At 33.1% G+C, this 12,016-nt stretch overlaps 1 protein-coding gene across 3 annotated transcripts in view; it reads left to right on the top strand.

Annotated features, from left to right (window-relative positions):
- Positions 1–3,263: 3,263 nt before the first annotated feature.
- LOC141454879 (calcitonin gene-related peptide type 1 receptor-like) overlaps positions 3,264–12,016 on the top strand; it is a 213,724-nt gene continuing 204,971 nt past the window's right edge. For all 3 annotated transcript variants that reach the window (XM_074129568.1, XM_074129569.1, XM_074129563.1), the window contains exon 1: positions 3,264–3,600. The gene's annotated coding sequence lies outside the window, so the exon portion shown is untranslated. The remainder of the gene's footprint in view (positions 3,601–12,016) is intronic.

Below are 12,016 nucleotides of genomic sequence, written 5' to 3'. Positions count from 1 at the left end.
CATTTATCACTAACTGATTTGTGGTGGAAAGTGACTTCCGTTGAACAGTGCTCATGATTTGGTGGAGACGCTCATTGTCGTCCGCGTTCACGTTGATGATCAAAACCCCTACCATGTCGCGATTACTTTTATCTCTGAGTTTATTAATAATCAGCAGTTCTGATTTTATTACTGAGGTTATAGCAGTACTTAAATATAGATTTTTCTCTTTGATCTATTCTGCGTTGCCCAGTTTTCAAGCTGTGGTGATCTAAGAGTCTCGAAATAAAAGTTTCTCCAGGACTGTAAAATAAGAATAGATGTAAATTTGTTTATCTTAAATAAAAAAAGAGAAAGCCTCAGCAAGTTTTATAGATTAAGTCACCAGATCCATGAGTCTTCCACTTGTATTGTGCTGAGTCTCCCTTGCAGTTAGTTTAGTGTAGTATAACGTGAGTCAACGTACCCATGCGCAACTAAGACAGTGATTGTAAATTACCTAGGACGTTTTAATAGATTGAGGTGTATTTCGAAAGATACACCTGTCTTTCTTTTTTCGTGCGGGTTTCTTTTTATTTTATAAATATATATATATTTTTTATAATGCACGACATTAATTTTCATTCACCATAGTATTCTTTAACTTTTTGTTCTAAGATTAAATCATCATTTTAAGTATTTGACTGAATTAATTAAAGTTATTTCATTTTGTACCATTAACATTTTGGAGACCAGTTAGTTGTTTTGAAGACAGCGAAATATTGAGACTCATGTATGTAACCGATGGGGAAAATTGCCAGTTTTTCTTTTTGATGATCAGAAACTAGGGAGATTGACAGATTTAACGCATGAGGTACCAACAGGGCCGGATTTTCCTATAGGCTAACTAGGCTGAAGCTCAAGAGGGGCCTATATTCAAATTGTTAGCAAAATTAAAATTACACTATTCTAAAAACAGTACCAATAGCAATATGTTTCATTTAACATATTGATATATTCACTGTAGTGATGTATTTTATTATCTCTCATGTAATTTACAAACTTGAAAATGGATTACTGAAAATGAAAGTGAAAGGGCCTCATAAGTGGAATAGCCTAGGGCCTCTTTTCATCTAAATCCGGCCCTGAGTACCAAGAACCGTACACGACAAGGGGCAGCCAATGGAACTTCCAGACTGAAAGTCTGTCTTCAACAGTCAAGAGTGGATCAACATGTTTCATTTAACGTATTGATATATTCACAGTAGTGATGTATTTTATTATCTCTCATGTAATTTACAAACTTGAAAATGGGAGGTGAAAGGGCCTCATAAGTGGAATAGCCTAGGGCCTCTTTTCATCTAAATCCGGCCCTGGGTACCAAGAACCGTACACGACAAGGGGCAGCCAATGGAACTGAAAGTCTGTCTTCAACACTCAAGAGTGGATCAACATGTTTCATTTAACATATTGATATATATATATATATATCACAGTAGTGATGTATTTTACTCTAAATTAAAAGGAAATTACGGAGTTTGGACACAGCTAATTTTCTGTCGAATGCTACAATTAAGACTGAGCGGTTACCTGGAAGTTACTGGGGATTCATCTGTTTCTTCTTCGACTTGGTAGGGCACATGTTGAGAGAAGTGCCTGAGGAATGATTAGATACAGCTTGAATTCCTCGTCTAGACGCTCCCTAAGTATGTGCCAAGAATCAATGCATCCTCAATTTGGATCTCATATTTCGTTATTCTAAAAAAAAATATAAAAAATTGTAAACAAACAGAGAATTTTGTAAAAGCAACAAAAATAAATACAAAAAAGTTTCGCAGTAAAATGATCTGACATACTGCAACAAAAGGAAGGAAGGAGCTTTGCCAAATTATCTTCCAACTTGTTCACCATGACACATCTCTCCATGAAACTGACAAGTTCACGCTATTCTGAAGGTTTACCTCACAGCAAATACTTTCCTATCCTTTTTCTTTTTGCAACAGGACACATTGCTTCATAATAATTGTAACACATACTCGTATCTTGTTACTATTTAACTTTAGCCCTTTGATGGTTAATTGACCCATAAATTAAAGTTAGGCGCTTTAAAAATTGTTGTTTTTTTTTTTTTTACCTATAGTTGTTAAACGTTTACGAAACACTGTTAAAATGTGACAATGAAATGGTTGGTAGCGATAAAGTGAATAACAGTGTTGAGGTTACACTCAGCTGACAGCGAAATGGCGGCTAGTTAAAGCGGCCTTCTTAATTGTGTTTGTTAAACTTTGTATATATTTAGTTTTACGATCAATTAAAAAAAAAAATCTTTGAATTATACTAATTGGATCGTCTTTAAAAAAATAAATATTAATTTCATTTTCCTTACTCTTAATTGTCCAGCTGATGATGGAAGTAGATTCAGTTTGTAAAGTTTAACATTTATAGATATCTATAAACTTTGATTTAGAACATTTTTCTCGGAAAATTCGATTAAGGGGATTTCTAGTAAAGGGGATGGTTAGGAATTCCTCTAAAGTGCTATTGCTGTCAGTTGTACTGGCTTACCACCTATGTATGGTAATAATAAGAATGAAACGTAGGACGGAATTTCTAAAAATTTAAAGAAAAATTGGCAGACCGGAAGTGCCACTTTTTGTATTTTACAATTTTTACAGGAAACTGTTTCTAAGATCTTATTTAAATTATTATGTAGTGATAGTAAAACCGAAATCTACATTTTTCTCGAGAGTCAGTTAGGAGACTTCCTTGTGAGTGATTGCGTGTATCCCTTCTAAAGTGATAAGAATAAAAATATGATTCGTACAGTCTTGAGTAAAAAGGAAATTAGTGAGCTAGAACTTTTGAGTAGGAAGTCAAGAGAGTTTTCCCAACAGACAAACATACAAACACGTAACAGGATTAAGAGAGTTTAATCTGTAAAATCCGGATCATCCGGTGGAAATACCTTGAAGATTTTAATACCGTCACTTACTTCGTAGAGAGTTAGTGAAAGAAAATTTGAAAAGAATTTAAAGACCAAAATAGAAAATATAATTTTTTAAATTCAACTGAAAAAAACTAGTAAGCAAAATATAAATGAAATATTTCGTGTCAGAAAATAGAACATTTCCAACGATATGGCAAAATAAAATAAAAAAACCTATAAAATTAAAAACTTTCATTAATCATTAAAAAATACGAGATTCTGTAAAATTTGATTACAAGCTGGTGATAGTTTTATTTTTATTTAGATCTCTAAACAGAGAACGATCTAGAGGGGGGACCCAAAGATGTTCCGGCAGAGAGAGATGTTAGTTGGCCGAGATAGAGGGCTCCCCGCAGTACAAACTGTCGCTTGCCGGCATTTCTTCCTTTAGTTTATCTCTAACCCTGGTACTTGTCCTACTATTCCTAGTTTTCGCTTCCCCTAAGGGACTAGAAAATAGAAAAGATAAAACATATAGCAAAATTGGACTTATATTTTTAATATTAAATTTTGAATATACTACGTAATTTTATTGCGGAAGTACGAGTAATATTACGCAGAGATTGTGCGTGTGTTTTTTGTCAGTGGTAATCGATTTATTTTTTTTAATATAGTGCATTTTTATTTTGGTGTCTAGACTTCCTGCCTTACTGCAAGTAAGTAGAAAAATTTAATTTTCAATAAAATATATATATTTTATTTAAATCGCTAATCTAAAAAACAAAACGAAAAATTATCTATAAAATACGAAAAATGTGATTTCCGGTTCTTTAATAAAATAAAATCAATTTTAATTAAATAGCATTTTTTTTTTTTACAACCAAACAAAACTGTATTATAAATGTTAGGACTTAGAATGGGTACCTTAGATCAATAAAAGGTCTTAGAGGACTTGGAACTAGTCAATTGTGGTGTAAAAGTTAATTTAGAAATTGAGCTTACGTGCCTTCTTTAAAAAAAATTGGTGACAAGTTTGTCTGTAAGTATTACAAAAAATTATCTACCGGAAATACGACTTTCGTATTGGTTTTTCCCATTTTTAATCGAAAAAGTGACTCTTACGATTTCATTTTTTTTTTTGATAAAATTGATATCACTGATTTTATTGTTTCTTTGATTGGTTTCGAAGTTTTATCCACCATAAGAGTTAGGCCAATCAGTTTAGTGAAAAGAAATCGTCATCTACGATGTTTACGTCTCACATTATACTGGATGACTTAATGTGGAAGGTTATAAAATGTAAATGTGTGTTATTTAAAATGTTAATGAGCTGTAAACAGCATGATGAAATAAACAGAATGAATGTCCAAAAGCCATTCAGGGACACAATCAACGATCTTACGAGTACGATTTTTTTTTTATATCACAATCAACTATTAATAATAAATAGGCTTATCACTTTTACTATAAATATTTTCCGGTTTATCCTCTTATATTATTATCTACACTCTTTTATCACCTAGAAACAGAATGCATTGCTTCGTACAGAATTTCTAGTTTGAGTTTTTGGATTTTACAAATTTGTTTGTGTATGTGAGTATCATAAACAGGAAGTCATGGAAAATTCTAACTCGCTAAGAGACTCGTGGTCTACCGGAACTGACACTTTACATAATGTGGATTCATTTATTTATTCATCCTAAATAAAATATATTCACCTTGATTGCTTGATTGAATATATAAAATAATAAAATTTAGCCTAATAGCTTTACCGACCACCTGGGGCCGTGATGAGAGACGTTAACCAACTGCTGGAACTCTTAAGAAGTCGGGATTTGGCCTGATCGCTTCGGGAGATCAGGAGGCTATGGCCGTTTTAAGCAGTTTTGATGGATTGTCGGGGTTAGAGCTCTTAGGATTAGGATGACTAGGATATAGTTTAATGCGGAAGTTAAGAAAACTTGAGCGGATTGGGTCTTTTTTTGGGAGTATCATTGGAATCATAGAAAAGGTGGAAGATTCATCAGAGGATTTTGGATTGTGGAAGTGACCACATTCTCAGGATTTTAAAGGGTTTGGCGAACCCCCCAAGGGGTTGTGGATAAGAGTACCACTAATTTCGTGAATGTACTTATGTTCACAAATGGAATTCCATCCAAGTAGAGGTCTTAGAAGACTCTCATCTTCTGTTCAAGTTCTTTTTCTATCTAGTAGAGTGGGTTCTAAGTTAGTCCAGGTGGAACTCCCTAAAATGGTTGGTTGCCTAGGTTATTACGGTTTTCATAGCTATTTCGCTAAGTTAATGGTGGAAAGAGCGCGTTAGCAGCGCCAGTACTTAGCCCTGCTGTAAGTACCTCCCTACCAATCATTCGTATTTATAATAAAGGAGAGAAAACAGATATGTTTTGTTCATTCATTTTCCATCAATAAACTACTGTTAATTCTATTTATCACCATTAGAAGGAGAAAAAATATAAAATCTAGAAAAGCAAGAAAAAGTTTTTCACGTTCAAAAGCTCGGAAAAGTTAATGAAATACTTGGCAAATAAAGTGGTTTTCTTTTAGAAATTTTTCTCTGTAACCATTTTCCCCAAATAAATAGCTCTTTTTACCATTATTTGTGAATAGAGTGTTTTTTAATTATGGGAGGAAAAGCCATTATTTCGCTAAAGAGCTCGGGAAAAGTAGTTTTTCAAGCTAATAAAAATAAATAGAAAGAAAATTCGGTTACATTTAGCTTGAACTGTTTAATCCGCGAAGTAATTTGGCCCTTAGAAGATAATCGTTTTCGAACGATTTCAGTAAAATGGCATTTCTGGTTGAATGATTTTTTAAACAAAAAGCTTTTCCGAAGTTTCTGCGATTTTTCTGGTATTTTAGAATAATACTTAGACCAAAACACGTCTCCTACAAACAGACAAAGACAGAACAAATAGTATAGACCATTTTTTTTTTCGAATCCAGGACCCAAAAACGGATTTTCCACGTGAAAAACTGATATATCAAAAATAGGGGAAAAGGCTGCCGCAATATTTTCCACAAATATTTCTTAAAAGCGTATGTAAAAAAAAGTGAAAACTTACAAATTAAGCATAATTTAGCCACAAAATAAGCGCCACGGTAGCCGAGCGGTTAAGAGACGAGACCCGCAAAGCAAAGATGTATTGCTGGTTTAGTGGGTTCGATTCCCTGGTCTAGACCTTGGATTTTATTTAATGGTTAATAAAAGAAATTTACAGTAAAGCATGTTAGGCGGTAATAGACTAGACCCGCAAAGCTAAGATGTATTGTTGGTTTAGTGGGTTCGATTCCCTGGTCTAGACGCTTTGGATTTTATTTAATAGTTAATATGAGAAATTTATAGTAAAGTATGTTAGGCGGTTATAGACTAGACCCGCAAAGCTAAGATGTATTGTCGGTTTAGTGGGTTCGATTCCCGGTCTTAGGCCTTGGATTTTATTTAATGGTTAATATGAGAAATTTACTGTAAAGTATGTCTGCTAATCGATTCTGTCCACGGCACCTAATTGGTAGTTGGACGTTAAGCCCCGCCTGAAGAAATAGGCGATTACTTTACTTTACTTACGTACTTTTTACTTATTCAAGTTTTGGTCTCATAATTGATCTGAAGGATGACTTAACGGCCAAAATGTCGTTTAAAATTAAAATCTTTTGAGACTAAAATTGGGTTTATATGGCACCTGATTTAAATAAATTTAGTACGTGTATTATTGAGGCTTTTATTTAACGATTGTAGAAAAAGTATTTTCTTGGTGTATCAGTGAATTCTATACGATGAAAACTTGGCTTCCATCAAGGATTCTTCCCTCTTACGGCCATAAAGGAAAACAAAAAAATGGTCCAGACATTTGAGCTGCCCAAACTATCTTGGAAGAGTAGCCTCCATTTATCCCGCTGCCCCAAAACAAGCACGCGCGGAATGTTGGGGCAAGTCTTTTTTTTTTTTTCTTGAAGAGGCTGATTCTGGCACACATGGTGTTCCCGAAGAGTTTGTCCTGATACTCACGGTTCCCGCAGAGTGATTCAAAGTGGAGAGTTGGTTTCCTTTTTCCAATTCTCCCTCGCTTCATCTCTCTCTCCTACTTCCTGTGCTATAATATTATTAATTGCTGATATCTTTAATGGAAGGTAAACAAACCGCCAAATGAAATCAGCGTCCCTTCCCTATCTGCCCCGTTTATTAATGGTCTTTTTATTTCTAGTCTTATTCTATTTTTTGTTTTAATTCTATTTTGTATTTAATTTACTTTTTTATTTTTCTAGCAGGTTTCTCGCTCCGAATTCAACAAGATCGTCACATTAATAAAAACACCTTAATTTCTTCTAGCACTTTAGCGTCCATTTTAACATCCATTTTATTTTATTTTTTACGATTCTAAGGCATCACAACTTAGATACGACTAAGTATCTTACTAATAATAAGATTTTCTCAAACCGGAATTCAAGCAATTAAATATTCTTGAATCATGGAGATTTTATTTAAAGAAATTAATTTTTATCTAAAAATTACGCATTTTCATGATAATAATAGAATAATAGAAAAGAATAGAACTGTTGAAAGGAAATTGTATGCTTTCCTCCCTCAAAATAAAAGGGGCCTAAGATATAAACGGTCCAAGATCAAAGGAAACCTTTCATCTATCGCCTAGAAAATTAGCTGTCCTACTTCCGGCTATTTCCTATTCAAATATCCTGGGATTTTGGACAGACATCTTATCCTTTTAAAATATTATTTGTGCATCATACCTGATGTGGATATAAATTGGATTAACAGAATGTCAAGGTTAGTCTAAAGATTAGGTTTTTACTTTGCCTGGACGCGTATAAATTTTAGCATTGGAGACAATTTTAATGGCTACTAATCTAAATTTTCGTAAAAAAAAAAAAAATAATTGTAGTAATTACTACAATCAATCTATAAAAAAAGGGGGAGAAACTTGTGATTTATTTCAGACCAGAGTTTTTAATAAATAATAAACTTGTCAGATTACAGTTTGCTAAGTGAGATTGGTTAGGAACATGACGGTCAAAGAGAGGTTTAGTTCATTGTGGTGACAATTGAACTGGATTGCAACATGGAAGCTCCCCCTTATCAGACTCCTTGCCCGCATTCAGACTACTAAATTCATTCTTCGCTTCATATCGCTTGTTTCTTTGGTAGACCACTAAAATTGTCCCCCGTCCACTCTATCTATCTCTCGTTAAATTCCTAAATTTATCGTTTAATCATAAAGACTGGCTGCAAGTTACACATTTGTTATTTTTTTGTCTAGAGAAGGAAATCAAGGCGATATTCTCGAATTATCCTTATCGAATTTCACCGGAAGTATCCGTTTGCTGAACAGGAACAAAATGTCTTCAAAAAAAAAACTGAGAAATCGCAAATAGCTGAAAGTTGATAATTCGATTTTAGTAACTGGATACGCACAACTTACTCTTCTATCAGCCAACGTTTCAGGAAAAAAAAGGGTTTCTTTTTAAGCACGATATGGACGTGGATTACGTGTGAGGCGCGTAGATTCTTGCTTAAGACAGACTGCCTAAGTACAGTCCTAAGTACACCGGAACTTGTGTAGATCAACTTGTGTCAGTGTGATCAAAAGTTGTGGCAGTTAAACTTTAGCAATTCCATTTTTCCAGCTTTTCTTTTAATATTTTCTTTAAATACAAAAAAAAAAAATGGCTGCTACGATTTTTCTTTTACTTAGCTCTAAGACGTTTTTTTTTTTGAAAAAATATTCCCTGGAAAATTAAGGGCATTTCCAGGGGAGGGACTGACTGGGTTTTGTTCTATTGGGCGATTTCACGTGAAATTGTCGGACTTGTCACCTATGTAATATTAATAAGGAATAAAGATTTATCAACGGGACTTACCGGAAGTGCCTTTTAATGAATAGATTTCCTGTAGTTTTCAGGGCCCCCCGCCCATATTACCAGTTCTAAAAAAAATGTAATTACGTAAACTAAAAGTTTTTATTAAGCTGTAAGTTTATTTATTTATTTATTTATGTATTTATTTATTTATTTATTAAACCATTTTATTATTTTTTTTCGTTTAATTTTATAAAGATTGTGGAAATCTGCCAGTTCTGGAATTATGTGGGTTTAAAAAAAAAAAAAAAATAAAAAAGAAAAAAGATAAAATACAAAAGAAATTTTAATGATTACCAGAAATGTCCGATGCTGTGGAATTCTGTCTTTTGTAAAAAAAAGTAGACCAGCTGTTCTCTGACTACATTAGTTCAGAATTTAGATTAAGGGATAAGATTTGTGATGTCAATTTATTTGATTTAAAATAGTTGAACATTTTATTAAATTTATTCTCCTTTAAAAGAGAATTATCGTCTTTTATTTAAAGTACTTTGAATAAATTAACTAAAAGTATTCCTTTATTTTTGCCCAAAAAAATAAAAAATAATAATAACTGGGCGAGTTATTTTTATTACTTTCACTGCATTCCTGCAGTTTTTCGCATTTTTCATGCAATATAACCCTTTTGAGGTTTGCCAAGTGAGTGAAAGGGAATTTGGAATTTCAACCTTTTTGATAGTAAAGATGAAGAAGGGTTTGTGAGGCCCCACGAACCCTCATATCAGATTCATTAATTATGCTAAATTAAATTATTAATTATTCAATAATAACAGTGATGAGTTATTTTAATGTGGAGGGGGGGGGCCCATTTATAATATCAAATATGTTTTAAGTGCAATTTGAAAAATTAAAAAGAGAAATTTTATTGCTTTAAGTGCACATAAGTGAAAGTATTGCATCTATCGATATTTTCTAATTTGTGTGTCTTAAGTGAGAAAACCACGCTGTATCGTACCTTCACAGAATCAACAAAAGGTCCTCCTCCTCTTTGCGTAGATTGCAATGAGGAGGAGGAACATTTCAGGACAATATAATAATGGATATGTCCACGTTATGTGGTAGAAAGGAAACGAATGTTTTGACGACTTTTACGGGTGTATTTAGATGCACCATTTCGCTACGAAGACATAATATTCTCCACCAACATCTATGTGCTTAAAAATCTGTAGCAGAGCTAGCTAAGAAATATGAATGTATTTAAAAGTTATAGCCGTTTAGAATGAATGCAAGAAAATGATTAGAGAAGGATTACGGTGATTTTAATTTCGGTTAAGCTGTAAGGATGGCAGGAATATAGGAGTACTGATCCATCCATTGGTTGGTAAGTTTGTATGTAAATAGTTGTATATAGTAGAGGGATGAATGTGTGAAGCGAATGTATTTACGAGGGTCGTTTGAAAAGTCCGTGCAAAGTCAGAGAGATAGCACTACTGGCGCGTATCGAGGTTATGTTTAGTTAGTAGCATCTCTAGGGAAGAACACACACCAACTTTCAGCCAGATCGGTCTATTTCTTTGTGTTTGGCATTCGTTTGAATCGAGGAAATCGAGTGATTTTCAAAAAATGGACGAAAAAGAATTTCGTGTGTTGATTAAACACTACTTTATGAAAGGCAAAACGCCTCAGGAGACTAAAGAGAAGCTTGATAAACATTATGGTGACTCTGCAACTTCGATTAGAACAGTTTATATAAGTGGTTACAAAATTTTCGGAGTGGCCATATGGGCGAAGACCGTTCCTTCGGCCGGAAAGATTATGGCGACTGTCTTTTGGGATTCTCAAGGAATAATCCTCATCGACTGCGGTTGATTCCCCAATATGAAGAAATGGCTGGCGGGAAAAAGATTTTATTCAAACGAGGAGGTGATTGCAGAAACGAATGGCTATTTTTCAGACTTGGACAAATCCTATTATTCGGAAGGGATCAACAAACTAGCGCAGCGTTGGACGAAGTGTATAAGCCTAAAAGGAGGCTATGTTGAAAAATAAAAAAGGTTTACCCCAAAAAATTAAGTAGTTTTTATTTTTGCACGGACTTTTCAAACGGACCCTCGTATAAGTAAGAATGGAGAGTGAGTGATATTCTAGTGATAAGCACCTAGACGATGCTGGCTGTATGGCGGAAGCCAATGCCAAAAAAAAGGCAAAAAAAAGTGAGAAAAAGTGGTTTTGGGAAATGGCATAATTAAGACAATAAGGTTCATTAAGGACAATTCCCACCCTAATCTTACTCCATTCAACTGGCTTTGAACCCAATAACGTAATTTTTTTGTGTTATGAACAATAATATTGTATTAATTCCAATTTCCTTTCTTAAGATAATAAAACCTTTATCGAATCAATACAATCGATCATGGAGAGGACTACTAATCTTACAAATCAACCCTTTTTTTTTGGAACTAACATTTGAAGCCTCAATTTGAACACTTAGGATAACTTCATTCTCTACAATCCCCTGTCAGATCCATTTTGAACCTTTTTTGATATTTCATTATAAGCAAAAAAGATTCTTTTTACTGTCTGATTGAATTTTCTCTGAATCAAAATGGTCCAAACCATTCCAGAGGATGACTAAAAGGTATTACTACAGATCTACTTGAGATAAGACATTTCAAGTCTTGGAAACAGACTAACTTTTGCCTAAATCACCCCCCAAATTAATATCATATAGATAAAAAAAAAAATATATATCTAACTTCTACCGTGAGAATAATCAAGGTGATCTCAAGTTTGGCATCTACAGCTTCACCTAAATAGATTCACAGTCGCTAGCCGTGTCCATGACTTCTAGTTAAATGTACGTTATTTTTACTTATCAAGTCAGTTATTCATCATGCCCCAATTATTTATATCCGCACTATAATAAATTTATTGAATAAACTTAGAAAAATAAATTTAATAAATTTTATTTATTTATTTATTTATTTTTAAAGTTTTTTTAAAAATATTTTTGTTTTTACTAAAATTTATCAGAACTTTGTGATGTATTTAAATTACTTGTTCTTCTCATTTTGTTAGCCATATGTTTTTAGTCTTAAAAGTTTGTAAACAGTCTTAAATTTAAATGGATATCCATTTTGATTGCCCTAATTAAATTTAATAATAAAGCAAAAATAAAAAAAATTGTTATTTTTATCCAATTAATTATTACTTTTTTCTCCCATAAGTCTCCGGAAATATAAAAACTTTAAAAATATATTTAAAAAAAACGGAAATATAAAACTTTTTTAATGTATAAAT

The sequence above is a fragment of the Rhodnius prolixus genome, unplaced genomic scaffold (genome assembly GCF_049639745.1).
Source record: "Rhodnius prolixus isolate KJV_2025 unplaced genomic scaffold, Rpr scaffold_15, whole genome shotgun sequence".
In the NCBI taxonomy this organism is placed as follows: Eukaryota; Metazoa; Arthropoda; class Insecta; order Hemiptera; family Reduviidae; genus Rhodnius; species Rhodnius prolixus.
This window is presented reverse-complemented; position numbering and strand designations above follow the sequence as displayed.